The sequence below is a fragment of the Notothenia rossii genome, assembly GCF_949606895.1.
Source record: "Notothenia rossii genome assembly, chromosome: 10".
Classification (NCBI taxonomy): domain Eukaryota; kingdom Metazoa; phylum Chordata; class Actinopteri; order Perciformes; family Nototheniidae; genus Notothenia; species Notothenia rossii.
The window spans coordinates 48,657,839-48,679,266 of record NC_136908.1 but is presented as its reverse complement, the minus strand read 5'-3'; the positions used below and the strand labels follow the sequence as shown (position 1 = coordinate 48,679,266).

The window sequence follows — 21,428 nt, the reverse complement described above, 5'->3', positions numbered from 1 at the left end:
AGATACAATCTTCTTATCTGTTGGTACCTATAGTATTGCATGTGGGTGTTGGCTCCTTCGCTCCACTGATGTGTTGAGTCCATATGGTGCGCAGGTTGGCTGGTCCCGGAACAGTCCATTATGTGGTGATTTGGCAGCACACACACCGCTACCTCCGCTACCCTTTGGTTCCCTTCACACTCCATCCAGCAAGGATGATGTAGCTCCACACATGTAGTGCAGCTTCACTGTTTGTGTGTGTGTGTGTGTGTGTGTGTGTGTGTGTGTGTGTGTGTGTGTGTGTGTGTGTGCGCGCGTGCGCGTGTGTGCGTGCGTGCGTGCGTGTGTGTGTGTGTGTGTGTGAGGGAGGGAGGGAGGGAGAGAGGTAACTAAGCGTCCAGTGTGTGGGAGTGTGTCCTGCCAGGAGAGTGTGTGTCCTCGGAGCAGGCATATGGACTCAGAGGCGGCCGTCAGCCAGCCTGGCTCAGGTTGCTGGTACCTCTCCATCACCTCCCGCACCACAGCAGATGCCACATCGGCACAAAAGGAGAAAAATCAACATACAGAAACACACACAGACACAGGCATGATGCAGGGCAGCCCAGGTCATACTAATAACATGGTGAACTTCCTTAGTGTTTTTAATACAAAATGGGCTTATGGAGACAATGAAACATGTGATTTTGAAGCCATCTTTTATTTCTCTCTGCCCACATGCACGCGATAATCTAAGCTTTTTACATTAGAAGTATTTATACATGAATTCCTTTTTTTTTTAAGTTTCTTTTTCAGCAGCTGCATGCAATGTGCAAAAGTTAAAATGTATTTGTAGCCAAGTGGAATAGATTTTCCATTATGATTTTTTGACCATAGAAAAGAAAGAGCAGCATGCTTTTGTTAAGCTGCAGCACCCATGACACTACTTACTAGAGGGGGAAACACCCACACAATGCCATGTATCAAAAATAACAACTATTTGGCAGAAGCCTGATGTGCTGGCAGAAGGCTGATGTGCTGGCAGTCGTAATTCTATTTTCTTTTGTAACAAGCTGAAACTTCTTGGAATTGAATATGTGTTCCACTCAGCTGTGCACTGAGCTGTGTATTCATTACTAATGGTTAGGGCAGACTGATGCCAAATAACAATAGGAGTCCTGTTACAGACATTTAAAGACAGAAATACCCACTATATGAGAATAAGATACAATTAATCAATATGAAATTACGTTAACATTTAATCAGATTATTGACAAAACTGGGTCACTGCAGCAGCAACAAGAACATTTGTCATACTTTTTAGGCCCCAGAATGTACTATGGCCACTATATTTTAAACCTTGCCGTCACATCATCCTGCAAAGTGTATTATTTTATGTTATGGTACAAATGTTTTAATCTTAGATTAGGAGATAAAAGAAAACAAATGTGTATTGAACATTATTTTCAATACAAAATATAAAGCAAACGCAAGACGATGTAATACGTTTAGAAAGGTTATAACAATAACTTAATATTTTTTGTTTTATATGGACAAATTATGAGGTCCACAGATGTCTGCTTTTTCCCAATGCTAAAATTTGCAGTGAAACACCAACTCACCACCACACACATGCACAGGTGCAGAACAAGGAAAAAAGTATAGTTAAGAAAAAGGTGAGAAATAAATCCCACTAACAAGGAAGTCGGCTTTTAGGTTTTTGTGTCTCGACAATCTACACAGAAACAAACTGAAATATCCGTGTTGAGCTGACAACATCCGAGTGAGCTCAGACAGACGTTCAGACTGAGCAGTGGAAGTGGGTCATCTCTCTATGGGGCAGGGGAATAACAGCAGAAATATATAAATATAACTCCGTCCTGTCAGAATCATCCGATGGTCTGTCTGCACAAATATAATTACACAGCGAGGGGGCTTGGAATACACATTGCTGTTTTTAGGGCATGGACATCCAGATTGCTCATTTTTTTCAGAAATGGAAAAATTAGATAGGCAAGCAAACATGTTTATGTTTGTGTGTGTGTGTGTGTGTGTGTGTGTGTGTGTGTGTGTGTGTGTGTGTGTGTGTGTGTGTGTGTGTGTGTGTGTGTGTGTGTGTGTGTGTGTGTGTGTGTGTGTGTGTGTGTGTGTGTGTGTGTGTGTGTGTGTGAGCATGGGGGTGTGTGAGCATGGGGGTGGGGAGGTGAATAGGTCGAGCTGCAGTCTCGTCTTTTGTCCTTCTGGCCATGCCTGATTGCATTACATTTCAGACAAATGCGCACACACACTCCCCCCTGCACACACACAAACAAGTGCTATTTCCCCACTGCTTGACCTAGCCAATGGCCATTAGCTGTCTACATGTATTCTGCACAACCATGACCTAATGCCGTCAATGCAAACCAAAAAAGGGGAGGGGGGGATGTTAAAGCCAGCGTCCATGAGGAAAAACAGAAGGGGCCACAGGCAGAACTTTGTTATTGCCCTCACTACACTAAGCTGGAGATATACTGAATTGGTGACATCCATTAACTCCAATATGGTCTTATTGGTTTAATGCCTGTTGTTTGGATTCAGCTGACAATCAATCATGTGCACACACACAAACAGAGACTCACTGGCACGCATTTCCACTTCCCCCCGCAGCAGGCCGAGCTCCATCTCATCCATGTTGATGTCCCTTTGTGACGCAGACGTTCCCTTTGTTGTTTGCGCAGAGTGGATATTCATGCTGAGCGTCCTTCAAGGCCTTTACAAAGTACAGAGGGGTCCAGTGACGTGCCCGCCTGCCCTTTTACACCCTCACAGAGCCAAGCATGGATTTAAAGGCCCCAAAGCGGGGAAAGGATTAAACTGTGGCATGCAATTCGAAAACAGATTTAAGGGTGCAATATGGAATACATTAGGAAACACAAAAACAACAAAAGCAAATGTTGCAGATGTTGTTGGGCAATTTGCTTCAACGTGTGGATAGAATTATGCTTTATTGTTTGGACCTTTTTGGTCATCTGGTCATGTTTATTTGTTATAAATATACAAAAATGCTTACTTATACAACTCAAAATCAGAAGGCTTTACACTGTGAACAGCATCTGACACCCTCTATTCTTAGAAACTGGGTTCAGAAAAAGGAAAACAAAGGGAGAGCATCAGGAGATCTATTTCCAAATGAAGATACTTGCAATACATATTATATGTACAAAATATTAATCTAATAACTCAAATAAAAATGTGGAATATACATCCAAGACCTACAAATTAAAAGAGCTAGTATAAAAAACAAAGACATTTCATTCAATGCATATGTGTATGTTTTGCTAAAACACTTAAATGACATGCAGATTACAGGGTCATTCATCTGGACTTCTACTGCTGGTTTCCACATGTTATTTCCCCCAAATAGTCTGTTTATACATCCTGTTGAAATGGCCCTCAGGTCGATTTTAATCCCGGAATTAGAGAAAAGCTTTAACTGTGTAAACAGCACTGTGGTTTAAAGAACTGCTGTTGTGAATGTACTCTGATCATACATTTTAAAATGGATTTAAATGACGATATGTTTCTATAACAAAACTACAAAACAATTGGAAGAGAGAAATAAATGAATAACTGTTTATATAATGTGTTACAAGGTGTCAAAGAAAAAACACAGTACAATCAATTGGTACAGGCCAAAAATGTGTAAATGTGAATTGATCTCTTAGAGTTTGGGTCTTTCCCCATGGTGATTAAAAGCCTGTTTACCCGAGCCCCAGACAGAGGGCTGGCTACTACGGTTGAGTGGATGTGTAGAGAGAAGAGGTGATGGCTGTCCAAAATGCTGCCGGTGCCAAAAACTGGATGGTCCGCCGTAAGCCCAGCAACCTCACTCAGCGTCAGTGCCAAAGCCACACACACACACTCGCAGACGCAAACCAGCGCTTGGTAGGTCGGCCGTGCCAGAATCACCCCCAGGGTGGAGGGGACATTAACTAATTGCTCCGCCCGGCTTAGAGAGCACAACAGCACGAGCGTAGAGAGGAGTGGGAGAGAGCCGGACATAAGGACTGAGGAGGAGGAGGGATGGAGAGCGGCATAATACAGAGAAAAGAGTGGTCACAGTGAGATGAATAAAAGAGAGGCTGAGAGACAGACAGACAGAAAGACGGACAGGGAGCTTGTTGACATGGGCATGAGTCCAATGCGGCATTAGGATTTGGACAATAGAGCGAGCTGCAAGGCTGTATGTGTGTGTGTGTGTGTGTGTGTGTGTGTGTGTGTGTGTGTGTGTGTGTGTGTGTGTGTGTGTGTGTGTGTGTGTGTGTGTGTGTGTGTGTGTGTGTGTGTGTGTGTGTGTGTGTGTGTGTGTGTGTTATTCAGTTTGTTGTGTCTGGGACGATGAGCCAGTAGGGTATTGGAGGATAAGATTATAGGTCAGGTCAAAGAGAGCGAGAGACATGGGATTGGAGAAAAAAATAAAAATAATAGAAAGGACCAAAATAAGGACACACACACACACACACACACACACACACACACACACACACACACACACACACACACACACACACACACACACACACACACACACACACACACCCACACACCCACACGCACACACACACACACACGCACACACACACACACACACACACACACACACACACACACACACACACACACACACACACACACACACACACTGTCTGTCGCCTTTTTCTGGCTGAGCTTCAGATGCCCCTCCGTCTTTGCCCACGCTGCCCCAAGAAGATGTCCAAAACCAGCATAGAAAACATCCCAGACACCCTCGTAGCCCGCCTCACCCCTCCTCTCGCTCTTCATCCTAATACACAAAGGAGACCTACAAAACGAATCGGCCAAACAAGTGTATGTATTGTTGCCGGCAGCCACGTAGAATGGCAAGGTCTTTGGCTACTTTGTGGTTTGCGAGGGCCTTTTGGAGAACTTCTGCTGCGTATCTATGGTGATTAAAGTGAAACAACATAACACTTGGGTTTCTTGTGTACATGTGTGTGTATAGGAGGGGGTACTTTCCGAATGCTGAGAAACGCAGGTGTTTGTATCCTCCCTCGTGCTTTTTCTTCTTTCTCTTTTGTTGTTGTTGTTGTTATGCTGCTCTTTGTTAACTTCTCCCTTTGACAGAGTAAAAAACTTGTGACTGAAGCCAAACTTAGAAAAAAACTTGTCTTGCATGAACATGCTCACGTGTTTCATCAACCATATTGAAGTCGCTGGTGCCTGCCACAAATTAAAATAAGAGTGGGGAAGGTTAGAGAGTTTATCACATCTGCTTCTCTTTATCTCCCCCTCATTTTTCATGTTTGGCTGTAATAAAGGAAACTGATGTTCTTACAATTTGCCAGTGTTCTGTTTTTCTCAAATTCATCCATTAATTTGTCCATAGCAATGTAAAAAACAGCACAATGTGTGAAAAAGAAACTCTGTAAAAAACAGATTCAACAACATAGTGACAACATTTTGACACATTGTGACCTGTTTTTCAAACTTTGTAGCTATGCTCACGCCATGCTAGACGCTCTTTTAGGCTGCATTAGCTTTGAGCTAAATGCTAATATCAACAGCTACTATGCTCACAATAAAACGTGCTGATCTTTAGGAGATAGCCTATAGTGTTTGCCATATCATATGTAACATCTTGGTTCGGCATTTGTTAAGCAGGAAAAGTCACCTTCTAACATGAAAGTGGTTCTAGAGAAAAGGTTGAGGATCACTTTTACAATTAATTCTAAGGGGAACATGAATGTCTGAACCAAATTGTATGGCAATCAATCAAATAGCTGTTGAAACATTTCACTTTAAACCAAAGAGCTGAACCCACTGCCAAATCAGAAAACTAGCTTCGACAAAACCAGTGAAAACATGTAACAACATCCAACTATTTCAATAAACACTTTTAATTAAGAGTCAAAAGAATCATCATGATGACTAAACTTAGCCAAATATGCATTAATACACTTAAAGTACATTTTGTCTCCTCATTTCAGGAAACTACCATTCGTTCAGAACACCATGAATCCATCACAAATTGGCCACTTTTTCAAAGCCGAACATCTAATACCTCGTCCATTAGTGAGATTAAATATAGCCGGCAATGTTCCCGTTCACCTGGTGATGCAACCACCCTGCGACCGGCGGGGTATTTCAGTTTATAGTGGCTGCAGGTGGCGTCATCTCTATTCATGCGCGGACAATGATCCTGCAGTGTGTCTGGGGAGCTGCACACAGGAACACAGAAGAGGACAGCTTTTTATTTTGACGGTACTTTTGCAACAACTTTTTAATTGAAAGCTCTCCTGATGTGTGACGCCTTTCTGTGATGCCCTACTTTGGACAGATAGATGTAGTTTATACATTAATGTATGTTTGTGTGTGTGTAAGTTTAGTTTCTGACTGACAAGCAAGAACTTGCCAAAGGCATAAAGAGCATTGTGCTTGTCTTGTGTTCAGCCTATATGGAGATGGTCTTTATAATCCTCTAACACAATATCTGTGTATTGTGTTTTTCCTCCCATTCTTTTCAGCAGATCTGTTTTCCTACCAAGGCTTGAGCTCAGGACAAGGTTGTGCTGAGACACACACGTTAAGACACACACACAAATATTGCTTCTTAATCCTCTTTTAGCAGGCTAGGCCGACCTGTTCAGTCACATCTGAAATGACACCATCTAATGAGTAATGAGGTTCTGACTGGAAGTGTTTAGACGGAGGGGCTCTAGATGCGTGTGCACTTATATGATCTTTGACAATGAAAGACAGGGGTGTCCAAACTAAGGCCCGGGGGCCAAATGCGGCCCACGGGCCATTTTGAATCGGCCCTCAGCAAATTCAAATGAAACTTGAGCTTGTCTTGTATTGTACTTCTTAAATATATCTGTAAACACATGTTACACAGTAATGTTCATGTGTTAATTAGCCCACTTTCTGTCAATTAAAGTTGAAAATATGTTCTAACAAATCTAAGTTGATAAGAAAACAGCCCAATAACTTATTTAAATAACAACATTGAAATATACCCTTCCTATTTCCTCTTATGATAAGCAATCTAAGGCTTCTGTTTTAAGGAATGAGCTGCTAAAAAAAAAAAATGAAACCCTATGGAAAGATGTGATGTAGGCTGTTGTATCAAGCATCATTTACTTACATTTGATTGATTTAGCTAAATTATAACTTAACTTATGAGGCAATAAACGTCACTTCTAGAGTGGCCCAGCCCTTCGAATATTTTTTTATATGTGGCCCTCGGTGAAAAAGGTTTGGACACCCCTGATCTAAGACAAAGCTTTCTGATTGGCCCACAGCATTTTTGTTTCCTGGCAGACTTTTCTACAAAGGAAAGTGAGGAGGGATACATTTTCCCTCCTTCTCCTTCCTTTTGCTCGATAAACAACAAAGCAAGTTTCCATGACCTCGGTGAGTAATCATCCCGCCTCTCAGCTCCTGTATCTACCCCGATGCATATTTCTTCTGCTCTGAAATTGGGCTGTAATGACAGATAATCACACCACTGGGATTTATCTGCGAGAAAGAAAAATGCAGTGGCGGAAAAAATTGTGGCGAAGCACGCCTAACGGTCAGCGATTATAGGTGATCTGTGATTACAAGTAATGGCTTCTTAAATACACTCGGATAGCAGGGAGAACGTGGAGAAGCTGCAGGTTTATTGGATCAGTCGCACAATGTCTGCTGCTCAAAAACACTCTTTAAAGCTATCATTAGGGGCTGATTATGGAGTGGGAAGCGCTGATTGCTGCAGAAGAATGAGGAACAATATGCGCGAGTGTGTGTGTCTGTGTGTCACCTTTGGGTGAGGTCAGTTGAACTTTTCTTACTTACTAGGAAGCCTGACACACACAAATACACCTTACTGTCTCTCCTCCCCCCCCCCTTTTTATTGCAGGGAGTGCCCGCTTCGCTGTCAGAAATGATTTGTAGCGCTCCTGCACTATTAGCTGTGAGAAGAAAAGAATAATAACTAAGATAAATAAAAACTCTCCATAATAAATTCTCCAAACTGGTGCCTCAATTTCTCTGCGAGGCCTCATCTCATGTCTCATCTCGCTGAGTTGCGAAGTATTGTGTCAAGTACTGAAATAACCAATCTTTATTACAGACATAATTACATTGTTTTTTCTCCCACAACCGCAATAATGGTTTTCAATATTGCGCTCAATATCCTGAAGCTAAAAAACACCTGAAACCCAAGGCAAGTGGAGAAGATGAAGAAATTAGGTTCAGGTTCAGCTGTATTTTCTTCGACTCTTACACCGCATGCTGTAATACAGGACGTCTCACTGTATTCTTGCACAAACCATTCCCTAAGTGGACGGATAGTGAAAATATTTGTTATTCCTTGTGATTAACAGTACAAGTGACAGCCTTATTTTGGTTTCTGTAGCTGATGGTATGTATGTTAAAATAGAAACATGTTGAAGTAAAACATATTAGAGACTAAAAGTTGACACAATGACACAAAAGAGGAGCTGGTTATGTCAACACCCATCCTAAAAGTTGATTAGAAGAATACAATTAATTATGATTTTATTAAATATAGATAATGTGTTGAAATTCTATCCATTGCTGGACTGCTTCTTTCATCATTTGTTCTATTTCTGCGGCAGTAAATCAAAGAAATTAACGAGAGTCCTACAAATAAACTCTGACGCACGAACAAACACACTGTCACACACACTAACACCTGTTTTTGCGGGGAGGCCATTCCAGGGCACGCCATGATGTTGAACATTTCCATTACATAAGATGGTAGAGGGTACAGATGTTGCAACATGTACAAACTACTCCCCCTAAAATACACCAAGGCACACAGACACATGTACACAGTGAACAGGTGTTTATTGGGTTGTATCAGAGTTCAGTCATCAGCACACACATTTGTGCCCACATTTAGATACACACTACCAAACAGCAGGCCTTGTATAACTCTAAAGTGTGTAACATATAATTTACTCTACACCTTCTACAACTTTGCAATACATGGGATTGTGTGGAGGGTCCAAGCCTGTCTCTCTCTGTGTGTGTGTGTGTGTGTGTGTGTGTGTGTGTGTGTGTGTGTGTGTGTGTGTGTGTGTCAGCAGGATGTGACTGGACATGAGTCACGTCACGTAGACGGTTACTGTCTGATGTGAAACCAGTCGTCATGACAAGAAATAAAAGGAACAAACAGAACATTTAATGACGTAACAGAAACGTATATTGAATAGGCTCTTGCAACAACTGATTTTCATTTTTTCACAAAATCATTTTGATTAAGAGTTCACTTTAGCCTTTTAAGGAGCATCCAATGGCTTTCATCCTCAATGAGCAGCGGTGTAAAAGTAACTAAGAATATTTACTCAAGTACTGAACTTAAGTATAATTTTGAAGTGTGTCTACTTTACTTGAGTATTTCAATTGTGTGCTACTTTTTTCACTACAATTCAGAGGTAAATGGTGTACTTTTACTCCAAAACATTACTTGAATACCTTTATTTATTTTGCAAATTTGGATTAATGATGTGAACTATATTCAACTCTTAAATCAGACTTTAGTTCCATCCCCCTGGAGTAAATTCACAAGCTACCCTGCAGTATACAAAGTCATTAAAACTAGCTGCACCGTTACCAGCTTTGATAACACTTTAATGATCAATAATTATAAAACATATCATATATATTTTTCTGAAATGGACCAATCTGCACAATGAGTACTTTTACTTTTGGTACTTTGAGTACATCTTGATGCAAATACTTTTTAACTTTTACTAGTTACATTTTGATTGCAGGACTTTTACTTTTAACAGAGTATTCCTACACTCTGGTACTTCTTCTATTACTCAAGTACTTCTTCTATTACTCAAGTACAATATCTGAGTACTTCTCCCAAGTGGACCTGCGCGGACTTTATGTCATTATCTGTCTGTTTCATGTTTTGATTTGAAAAGTCTTCACACCCGGTGTTTCCTTCCTGTTTTCCTTTTTGATTACCTGATTGTGTTCATCTGTGTTTTCCTGCCCTTTCCTGCTGATAAGTCCGGCATGTATTTAAGTTTCCTGTCTTTGTTTTGTTCTGCATGTTGAGGCTTGCCCTGCAATGCCGGAGAACCTAACATTAGAGGTATTTTTCAGTGATGCACGTCCAAAATTTGCTCTTCAAGTGATACTTTAACGCAAGATTATTTAGTCAAACTATTATTCAAAAGGCAAGAGAGAACATTAAAACACATTCTGAAATATACACATTCTTTGCATGAAAGTGACTTTTTATTTTCTTTACACAGCTTTTTCACACTTTGTGTACAAACACCACTAACCATATAATGCAGAAGCTGCATTTAATTTAATTGAGAGAGTGAATTATATCCTGGACAAACACATTTATAAATCATGGCCTCTTTTCTTTTTACGACACTCTATACAGCTACCTTTTCCTGTGGTTTACCTGGAAGGTCAGAGGTCACATCTATATATGAATGCCTTACTCTTTCTGTTCTGAGATCAGCGTTCTGTTGATGTGAAATGGGACAGCATGGACTTCCTGTCTGCTCTCTTACCCATATAAAAAACACTGTGCTAAATGCGATCTTCTCACAGGTGTATACTTGTGTTCTCGTGCGTCATTCACGTGTCAGAAACATTCCCCGAGATGAAGGCACAGTTTAATGAGCTTCTCAGAATTGTGGCGGGTGTGTTTTGGAAAGTATTCCTCGCCATTATCATAATAAGAGCTTGTTCTTTATTCTAATAATCAATTATTTTAATTTAGTCATTAGAAATCATTGCAAAAATAAACCTCACTAGCCTGAGAAACGCAGGAGAATTCATCCTCTCGCTGTATCCTGTACGCTTTCCTTTTGATGCTGCAAACAGAAAGACGTTTAAAGCTTGTCTAAAGTTGATTAAAATCCTCTGGCGTACCTTCAAATATAATGATTCCCCTCTGGTTTAATATAAAATGTGGTTGAAATGTGCTTGTTGGCAACTCTTATTTGAGCAGATGTCTGAACTAAATCACTCTCCAAAGAGGTGTTCAAAAGCCACTGAGGCCTAAAAAGAGTACACATTGATGAAAGCCGACCTATCTTTGTGATCGAGGGCCGTGAGAGATGGATGAGAGACGGATAGAAGGAGACGGCGAGCTCCACAACTCCCTGACAGCTGAGGTTGTTTGTGGAAACCTGAGAAACAGGAGATGGGATCAGCTTTCCAAACAAGGGGGTTTCAGCACAACAGGTGACAGCTATGCCAATACCATCTATATTCTGTCGTTTACTCTCCGCTTCACCCCTCGTCTGCAGCTGTAGAACTTCCTATCAAGATCAGGGAACAATAAGGAAGGAGGGCGGAAAAGGAGGAGGGTTAGCGAACAAACAGAAGGAGAAAGAAATTGGGACCAAACAGTTATTGTGGTAGAACTAATGGCAAAACATTACACTGGAAGAAATGCTGCTCCAAAATCAAGTAAAAAAAAAATATATATATGAACATTTGCTTGGTGAGACTTCTTGAGATAAGAGGGGATATTTAGATGAATTAGATCTTGTAATTAGCTTGTAAAATGTATTTTGAATTATATTTGACCAGGATAAGGAATAGTTGTGTTACAAAATAAGTCAGAAATGCTCAAAAGTGTTCTGTTTTCTGATGTTAGTTGGTAATTTTCCATGAAAATGTGTTTTTTAAAATCAAGTAAGATTTACTTCTTAAAACAAAATGATCCATCCTTTACAAATAACATAGCGGCTTAAAAACCTCTGAGATAAAACAAAAAATACGATGTTTTCAAGAGTCTTTAAATTAAAAAGATACTTATGATGCATTGTCTGAAAACAAGACCCTATATCTCAATGATATGTTACTACAGTACCTAAGTAGTATGTCTTCTGTTAAGACATATTCTGACTAGAAATTAGACAAATAAGCTTGGCAAGACTTCAATGTTTTACAGTGCATCAACTTAAAGCTGGGAAATGGAGCAAAACACACAGGAATGTTAAGACAAACATGGGCGCATGGGAATAGATAAAGGAATAGCTAAAGTTTGAAGCAGGACGGGGGTGTTGTCGACACGCAGGCAGGGTGTCTATGCCTCATTGTCTGCCCCATCTGTCTGGCTTTATCTCGACTTACCGCCACCCCCTATCCTCCTCCTCCTCCTCCTCCTGTGCTTCCCTCTCCCGTCCCTTTACCCTCACACCCTCCATTGTACCGCGGTCACTCCCTCCCCGCAGGCTGACAGGCGACCAGGAAGCTTCCACCCGCAGCAACTGGTGGCATTGTTCACATGCAAGATCACATATGTGCACAGTTGCCTGCCCGTCTGCAATGTATACACTCATGCTGAATGTGAGCATCTGCTGCCACCGGAGGCATACATTACACTCACATGATGGACATACTGTTTGGGACATAGTGTGCCCTTCATTTGTTCCCAAAGACCAATTAGCCAATCGAGAGAAAACAAGATATTAAAAACGAATTAACTGGTTACTACACTTCTAAAAATAAACCAATGTGTTTTGTGTCTGCTATCTTTTTCCCTCCCTGCGACACACACGACAACACACAGACACCTATCGGTACATAGCTCGTGCCCAAAGCTGTATACACAGAGAGAAGATACACAATGTTTTGGATGACATCAAAGCTGTACTTGGTGAGGTGCAGGGATGCGGGAGAGGAGGGTTTAGTATTTCTCTTTGAACAGGTTTTGTTGTTGGCAGGGTCCATGTGGGCCCTCTTTTGTTTGGCTCCCATATTGAATTCTGTGAAAAATCTTATGAAAACAGCCTCAGTGCAGAATTTACTTGAGTGGGTTTGTTCCATGCTGGCAAATTAAAGACGCTTGGATAGCTGGAGACTGCGGTTCCCTGGAGAAAGAGATGAGCAAACACTACCAAACACACCAAACATGATACTAAGCACGTACACACAGAAGTAATGTGAAATACCCAAGGCACTGAATGTTTGCACACAATCATGCTCTTGGTCACGTAGCATCTCTGCTGACAGACAGGTCCACAGGCAGGCACCAGTAAAAACAGCTCTTTAATATTACTCATAAGAGGAGAACACCTGTATTAGTTACACTGCTCATACCCTCTCCATTTTACTGTTACTCACCTTAGTCTTCTTTTTTAGTCCTTTTACTCCAAAACCAGAATTATTTATGATAATCAAGTCTGATCTGTTTTGGTGAATTTGTGGTGTGTGGAGCACTTCAACAATACGTATCCGTGAATTTAAGGTTCCCTGTGGAGTTTTAGACCCCTAATAGCGCTGAGGAAAGACATTAACTTGACACGTTTGTAAGACCTAAAGGATACACACAATGCGTTTTAGAGAGTGAACACGGAATGTAAATACAGCTTTTGTCTGTTTACGGGAAAACTCCAATCTTGGGCATCTTTAAGGTACATGTTATATGCAAAATAAATACACACTAACCACCATCAAATGGAGAAAACTATTAAGCTAGCAAACATGGATGTCAACATTGCGGGATATCAAATCATTTATATTATAAATGATTTATGATGATTGGAATCCATTTCACTCAATTGTTAAACACGTTAAACCCAAAGCTTTTGCTGTGAAACGGTTGATAGATCAAATATAATATTGTTTTTAATTACAATTTCCCCCAAAAATCAATTAGCCAATAACCAGTAGCTAACAAGCTAACATGGATCCCCTCTTCAGATTTCAACATGCAACATATCCCGTGTTTGCATTAAATTTGCACATTTGCCATGAATGTTTGCAGTAGCCTACCAGTGTGAATGTGCAAATAAAGTTGCAAATACACAGATTACCTATTGCCACATATAAGAAACGAAGAACAAAGCTACAAAGCCTTCCATCAATGTCACTCCCTTTGTCCTGTATTGCTGCAGGTTTCAATTATTATGGTGGATGTTTCGGAAACAAGCAAGTTAGTTAAAACATGTTACAACCAGAGTGAATACTATGCTATTGCACACACACAGTCCTGTAATCAAGCCGACATAAACAACAGACACTCTGCCTACCTTCACTTAGACACACATGGCCAACACACACACATGAACACAAAGCCACACACACCACAACATCCAGTTTGCTGATACTTAAAAGGCAGCACAGCCTCTCTACCCACCCACCCACCCACCCAATAATTTAATGGAATCAAAAAGTAGGCCAAGCCAGCGGGCCAAGCGTATGCAGCCACAGTCAAAGACTGCTTTCATGTCCCAGCATGCCACTGCAGTTTACATGCTGGATCAACACAGTGTTACATTTCCATTCTTATCCTTGTAAAAGAAGAAGGAAGAGAAGGGTATTGAGATAGGATTAAAGACACAACTGTACTGGAGCTTTTATATTCTACCTCAAACTGTTATCCCTCCTGGATAATTAAAATATAAAATAAAGAACATACGGCAGAAGGAAGATATGAGGAGAAGTTAGAAAAAAATTGATTGAGCATCATCTAGGTTAAGAATAAAACATTTGTATTTCGAAATCCAATTAAACTGTCATTATACAGTAACTCCCTTGTTTTGTTATTTATCAACAGCTTGTTGTTTACGTCAGTCCAGTCAAAGGGGCCTGTATTTAACATTTCCAGGAAAAGCCGAAGTGTGTTGTGTCTTCTACTGGGTCATACGGTTGCACCCTGGATGTCTGTGTTTTGGCAAAGTGAGCTATGGAAGGATGTAGGATGTGAACCACAAGTGTTAAGGCCAATTGTGAATTTCAGTACCAATATGTAGAAAATGCAGTGAAGGACACAGAGAAAACAGAAGACCGGGGGGAGTAGCTTATGGTGTTAGGAGGGGTCAGCACTTCTTTACAGGGAGTGGAGTGGCTTTTCACAGAAATGCGGTCCACTGATGCACTCGACGGTTCAAAAACAACCCCAGCTGTGGTTGCTAGTCATTGAGAAGCCGAGAAATCTGAGCGAGAGGACAGGGAAGAAAGAGGAAAAAGGAGGGACACAACTTCACAGAGCGATAGAGGGTAGGGGGATTAAAAAAGAAGAAGAGTGCTTGAATATGAAGGGGAGCAGATGTTTCCCTTATGAGAGGAGTTGAATCCCACTACGCACACACTTTAAACCATGTGTTCACTGTGACACACATAGTACAGTGTGAGTTATTGTGTTACTGGAGCATAGAAAGTTGATATGCAAATCAGCATATACTGTACTTTAATCTCTATCCATGTAAACCTGCAATTTGAAGTACAAAGCTGCCTGTTTTCAGAAGCAGCGTGTGATGTGGTATGCCTGCATGTACTCGCCTCATCATGTGCTCTCTCAAGTCTTTATTGACAGTCTGAGCGAGCAACAACAAGATGGCTTCCCTTGCACTTGTGTGAGTTCGACTGCGTGGTTGTACTCGACACAAGTAGGCCAGCTGAGAGCACACGGTGGTGCAGGAATGCATGGAAGCAGTCCAATTCTTCCAGAACTGGTCCGAGTGCAGGCAGAGGGGTTGTAGCACATATCTACCCCCCACCACACCACAGCAGCTGCGATGGGGAGCGTGGAGTATGTGTGTGGGTCCTCCACAGCCCTCTTGTGAAATGTGTTTTGTCTATATTTTTGTGTGTCTGACTATCACACACTTTAAATTGGAACATTAGGTCATCTGCAAATCATATGTCTCTAGCTTTATTAATTCATTTCTATTTCTTCTTCTTTTTGTCTGCATCTCCCCCCTCTCTGTGATATCATTATTACAAGTGAAATCAATAAGGGATAATGGATTCACCTCATTGTTCCACATCAGAAGAACAAGTGGGAGTCTCTGATATTTCCTGCTGTTAGGATGAATAAAGACAAACATCTTTCCCTGTGGCTTCTCCACTCGCTCCCTTTATTATCTTTTATCTCTACACTGCCTTTCATTTTCTCTTTCATTTGCAGCCAGTGTCCCCCAGCTGTTCTGTCAGTCTCCAGCTACGTCTGGAAAGCGATATTACACTGAACTGGCCTCCGATCAAATGGTTTACAGTCACTGCTGAAAGTCCATAGTAGCAGGAGGAGATGATAATGGACTGTATACAGCAGCATGAAATAAACCTCCTTTTTTCCACATCCCAAGACACACTTAAACCTTTCTTCTATTAACCCTCTCTCCATGCAGTCCCATATATAACTGTACGATAACCAAAGAGTTATATTCTCCACATAGGCAACTTCACACTCCCTCTTCTGGTTTAGCTTCTATTCCACTGGCTTTCATTGCTCCATTTAATTTCTCATATGACTTCTTTTACTGAAAAGCTGAAACCCAACTGAGGGCTATATCAGCCTTACCTCATCTTAGCTGCAGGTATTCTAGATAGCTATATTTGAGGCTTTCATCATTTTAACGAGGATAAGACACTCATAAGGCAAAAGGGTTTTCTCAAGAGAGCAACTTCATCGAGACAAAAGCTGCAGTGGCCTATGAAATACATTCAAGTGCACACCTCTGGTGGATTACAGTGTAACATGAAAATGTTGCCTTCCCTTTGTTTTGACAGAAGATAATATAACTTGTAATGATAACTACAATCCTGCGTAGAAGTGCTTTAAACCTCTGGGCAATGTTTTGGCCCCTGATGAGATTTCAAACTCATGGATTTATTCATTCTGACCAGGCTTGGAATTTCATCATTTTAGGGGCAAGGCCATTTGGCCTTTGGTGTTACACATTTTTTCAGGGCGCAAAGGCCACATGCCAGGGCACAAAGGCCATTGAGGGAAACATTTGGATTTGGAGCTTACAAATAAATAACTTCACTTTTTGATAAGAAAAACACACGAATGACATGGAAAACAAATCACTTTTTTAATATCAATAATGTTAAACATGATATCATCATATAGGCCTATGCCTCCTTAGTATTACCGTATATAAAATAAAATACTCTACTTTGAATAATTAGTGTTTTGGTATGTTTTCCATCTACTACTTCTCCCATTCACAAATCAAAAATCAAATCAAAAAATCAAAAATTCTATTAATATGTAACAAATATATTCAATTTCAGAGCAGAAGAAACCGCCTTCAAGGGGCAAACTCTGCACCATTCAGCAGTGCACAGTGAAGTGTTTGTGTGTGTGTGTGTGTGTGTGTGTGTGTGTGTGTGTGTGTGTGTGTGTGTGTGTGTGTGTGTGTGTGTGTGTGTGTGTGTGTGTGTGTGTGTGTGTGTGTGTGTCTGCGTGTACGTGTACGAGAGTCTCTTTAATCAATTCCTCACAGCTCTGGTCAGAAACTGGACAACAGTTAAAGATGTACAAACCAGAGACTGTCTGTGTCATGGCGAATACAGACGCTGCTTTAATTATGTCTTTAGGACGTTGTTGTGAGTGTGGACGGAGCAGCTACAGGTTAGTTTAGCAGCCTGATTGATCCATTCAGAAAACACGCATTTTAAAAGGTTTTTCGCCTGCCGTCTGTCTGTCTGCAGACTTGTCAAAGCATTAATTCATGTTTTTTACTAACCGGTATCAGTATGTAGTTACTTCGGCATCATTTTGAAACGTGTATTAGAATGAAATCACTGTAAAATAGGTTAATTTTGTCGTAGTTGGTTTCCACCACAGTATTTACATGGAAATAAGCCCCGCCCCCTCTCCAGCGCGTCCTGTTTGAATGACAGGAGTAAACACAGCTGACAGCCGCGGTGAAACTCCAGGGTGAGAATATTCGCATTGCCTCCGTTGTGAACGCAGCATAATGCAGTTCAGAAAACACTGTTCTGTCGCTTTTAAAGCAACTTCGAGATTTTAACAGTATCAGGGGAACACAGGCCATGGTGGCCGTAGGACGTACAATTATTTGTGGGGCATAACGGCCAGACCGAGGGGCTACGACGGCCATGGCCGTGCCGCCGTGAAAATCCTACCCTGATTCTGACCTTTAGGAGGCCGGCGAGGCTAAAAGTGCTAGCTAAACCAGAATGCTAACAACAGTTTGGTTGTCAAATGTGGGATTTCTCAGATTAGATTGACACTCCAAACAGAAGAGTGTCAACTTTCTGTAAAAAACAATGAAAGTGCCATTTTTAAAAGAAAACATATTGAATATTTGCAGGCTAGCGAAGCAGAGGTCAGCCTAAAAAGGGAGACAGGAGTAGCAAATTATTAAGCAAATGTCATTCTTGCAAAAAGGGACATTCTGATTGGCCCAAAATGTGCATGCCAACTTCAGTGCTCTGGAACAAGTGATTAGGTTTATTGAGCAGGGCTCCACATACGTATAATTATTTATCAAATTCCAGGTGTTTCTTTCATGGTGAAGAGTTATTTGTGTAATGACTAACATATTAGTCCCATAGGATAATTAGTCGGCTACAGTTACTCATTACGCTGCCGGTCTTATTTAGGTCACGGCTGTTTCTGCAAGTCAAATCTTTTGCTGCTGCTCTATCATGCATATCTGACTGCCTTTGAGTTAGGGTATCATCCAGTGACATGAAAGCTACTCAGCGTGTACCCTTTACATTCAGTAATGTTTGGAGTAAACAAAATAGTCCTGTTACTGTCATTATATCTTCCCATCAACTTTCATCATCACTTCTGGAAACTTGTTCTATTTAAAGCCTCATGCACGTAAAGAGGTAGCTCATCTTTATTGAGTCAAATCAGACGTTATAAATGAAATAATTGAAGATGATATCAGTGCGTGAGCATGTTTGTATGAGATTGCATGTCTCTTAATGTCTTTGTTTCCCATAATGTGTGTGTATGTGCTTTCTTTATGCTTATGTAAATAACCTGTGTCTTTGCACTAACACGTGGAAGCTACTGACTGTTATGCTTGACTGCGGGTGTTTTGAAGCCGTTTGACAACAGCTGTGTTCATAGTGCTGTAGAGGAAAAGCCACAGATCTTCCTGTCAGCTGTTTCCTTTCTTGTACTCTCAGTATACTTCCTCTGTTCTCAATCAAACATTTTCTCTTTTTAAATAATATTTCTCTCATTCACACACTCTTTCTCTCATTCACACCATATTTGTAAAAAAATCCCCTCGGTTGCTTGATTTCCCAATTTATTCATACGTCTTATCTCTAATTCCGTCTAATTCCTGATCGCATCATTCCTGAATCCCTTCGCTAAACCACCTCCTTTATCTTCTCATTGTATCACTCAATCTCTCTTGCGAGCAAATAATAAATCTTCCCTTCAACATAAACAGGAAACAGCTGAGGCATTGTGTTCTCATGTCTTTTTTCCTGTCAGTTTCTCAGAAAACAAAACTAAACCACCAGAAAAAAAAGTCAACATCTCTCACATCCGTGTTGTGAAGTGAAGCAAAACAAGGTGATCATGTGGTTCGAGGTTAGCAGACTGCATCATGTTAACAAGCAGCAGGGCCTTTAAATGAACACGTGCTTTAGGGTAAAAGAGGGTTTTGAATTCTGATGATCTAGTACATGAGAATTTCTGCCTTAAAAAAAATGATCCATGCTCTGCACGCCAAAAGTAGTTAATAAAAAAAATAACACTATAGAATGCTGTGACGCCGAACCAAAACAGTAACAGTATGGTTATGGTTGACATAAAAAGTTTGATTAGGGACATCTTTAAATGATCCGTGACTCCCATGTTCAAAGGGGAATATACAGTGGTAAACTTACATCTGGAAACAGCAGTTACTCCCACTTCCCTGAAAATTGTGGAGAAACAAATTGAAACTGTGTTTATGTAAGAAATTAAATATGTAAACCTTCTAAGTTTTGGAAAATATCTGTTTTCCTAACATCTCTCGCTGTGGGGTTATCCAGCCAACGACCACTAATGAAGCTCAGCGCAAGTTCAACCAGGAAGACCGTCTTTACTCATTCATGTATTTCTATCTCCATGTTTCTACTCTCTCTCCTCTAATAATAATGGTCAATAAGTGACCGGGGGCGTCACTCTTCAGCTTAGCCAATCACTTTGCTCTATTCCCAAGAGCCTATCATAGCGTGCCGTCAAACCCTTTAAACTCTGCTCTTTCCCCTCTGACAGCTGTCATTTCAGGTGACTCAACGCAACCCTCCTCCACCCCTTTTCACCTCCCGTCCCTCCGAATCCAGGGTCAAGCTAAACCACTCCTCCTCAGACCGACCCAACTATCCATTCACCACCACCAGACCCCAGTGTCTAGACCCCTGGGGGTTTTCATTGGATCGGTTCTACCCTCCCGAATGATACTTCCTGCACAACGGGGCCTAATCGCCAAAACTGTCACATTCATTTGTGTATCTGCGCATTAAATATGTATTATTACATCAAAACCGTCTCTCCTGATTGAAATACAAGTTACCTTCAATCCAAACTAAATAAACCTGTTTGTGAATGTGTGTGTGTGCCTGTATATATACTTGTACCTCTGTGTGTGTGGCCAGACCTCATGCAGAGGGCCTCTTGCTGAGCCCCAAATGCTATATTTAGATGGCCGTTTTTCTCTCTCCCTCTGAGTGGTTTTGAGCGTTGCCTACTGGTTGGGAGAGGCCAACCACTGGAATATGCTGCCTCCATGTCTGACCGCTGACTTTCAGATAACCATGTGTGGGAGAATGCTTGACATTAGCCGTGGTTAGCCTGTTAGCTTATCATTAGGGCACAGAGGTTGTTGATATCACCTCTGGTTAGAAACATCATGTGGGGCAGACACTAAAAACATAAACACAGTTTCAATTTGTTTCCCTTAAATGTTCAGGGAAGTGGGAGTAACTGCTGGTTCCAGATGTTTTACCACTGTACATTCCCCTTTGAACAGAGACATGGGAGTCACATGGATCATTTAAAGATGTCCCTAATCAAACTTTTTATATCAACCATAGCCTTACTGTTACTGTTTTTGGTTTGGCGTTGTGTTTTTCATTATTGAGCAGCTAATGAGCCACATATTTCCCTGAGGCGTAAGCGGAGACCAAAACAGAGATGAAAGGAGAGTGAATTTGGGATATTGAGCCCCAGCTACCACCATTGCTACGGAGAAAGAAGACGTTCAGAAGAGCGAACCACAGCTGTAGCTTAATAAAAATCCCTTTGTAATTTGGCAGAAGACAGATTACCTTAATATCTGAATTCTTTAAACTTGACCCTGAAAGCGGACTGACCTAAATTCCTAATGTTTGATTTTGTTCCAACAACGTATTCATGGCTAGTTTCTTACTGAAGTGCTCAGTGACGAGCCTTAGTGACTTCTCTTTATATATTTTGTATGAATGCCCCAGATTTGTACCTTTTGAGTTTGTATCAAAGAATCAAGTATTTTCTTAATCAGTGGTTCCTTATTTTTAGTGATGTTTCATCCAAAAGCCCATCACAGGTCTTTGAAGTACTCCACAGTCGGTTAACACTTTCAGGAAAAAGCTTTTTTCTTCCTTTCTCAGAGACACAATAACGTATTAGCCATGAAAACACATGATGCCCCTCACTTTACCCTAATAAGGCCCGAAGCCAGATTCTCGAGTGAATTCCTCTACGGTGG

The 21,428-nt window shown here is 41.0% G+C and overlaps 1 long non-coding RNA gene across 2 annotated transcripts in view; it reads right to left on the bottom strand.

Annotated features, from left to right (window-relative positions):
- Positions 1-14,093, bottom strand: part of LOC307023038 — a 31,697-nt gene extending 17,604 nt beyond the window's left edge. For both annotated transcript variants that reach the window (XR_013803579.1, XR_013803580.1), the window contains exon 1: positions 28-14,093. This is a non-coding gene — a long non-coding RNA (uncharacterized lncRNA). The remainder of the gene's footprint in view (positions 1-27) is intronic.
- Between the last annotated feature and the right edge of the window lie 7,335 nt (positions 14,094-21,428).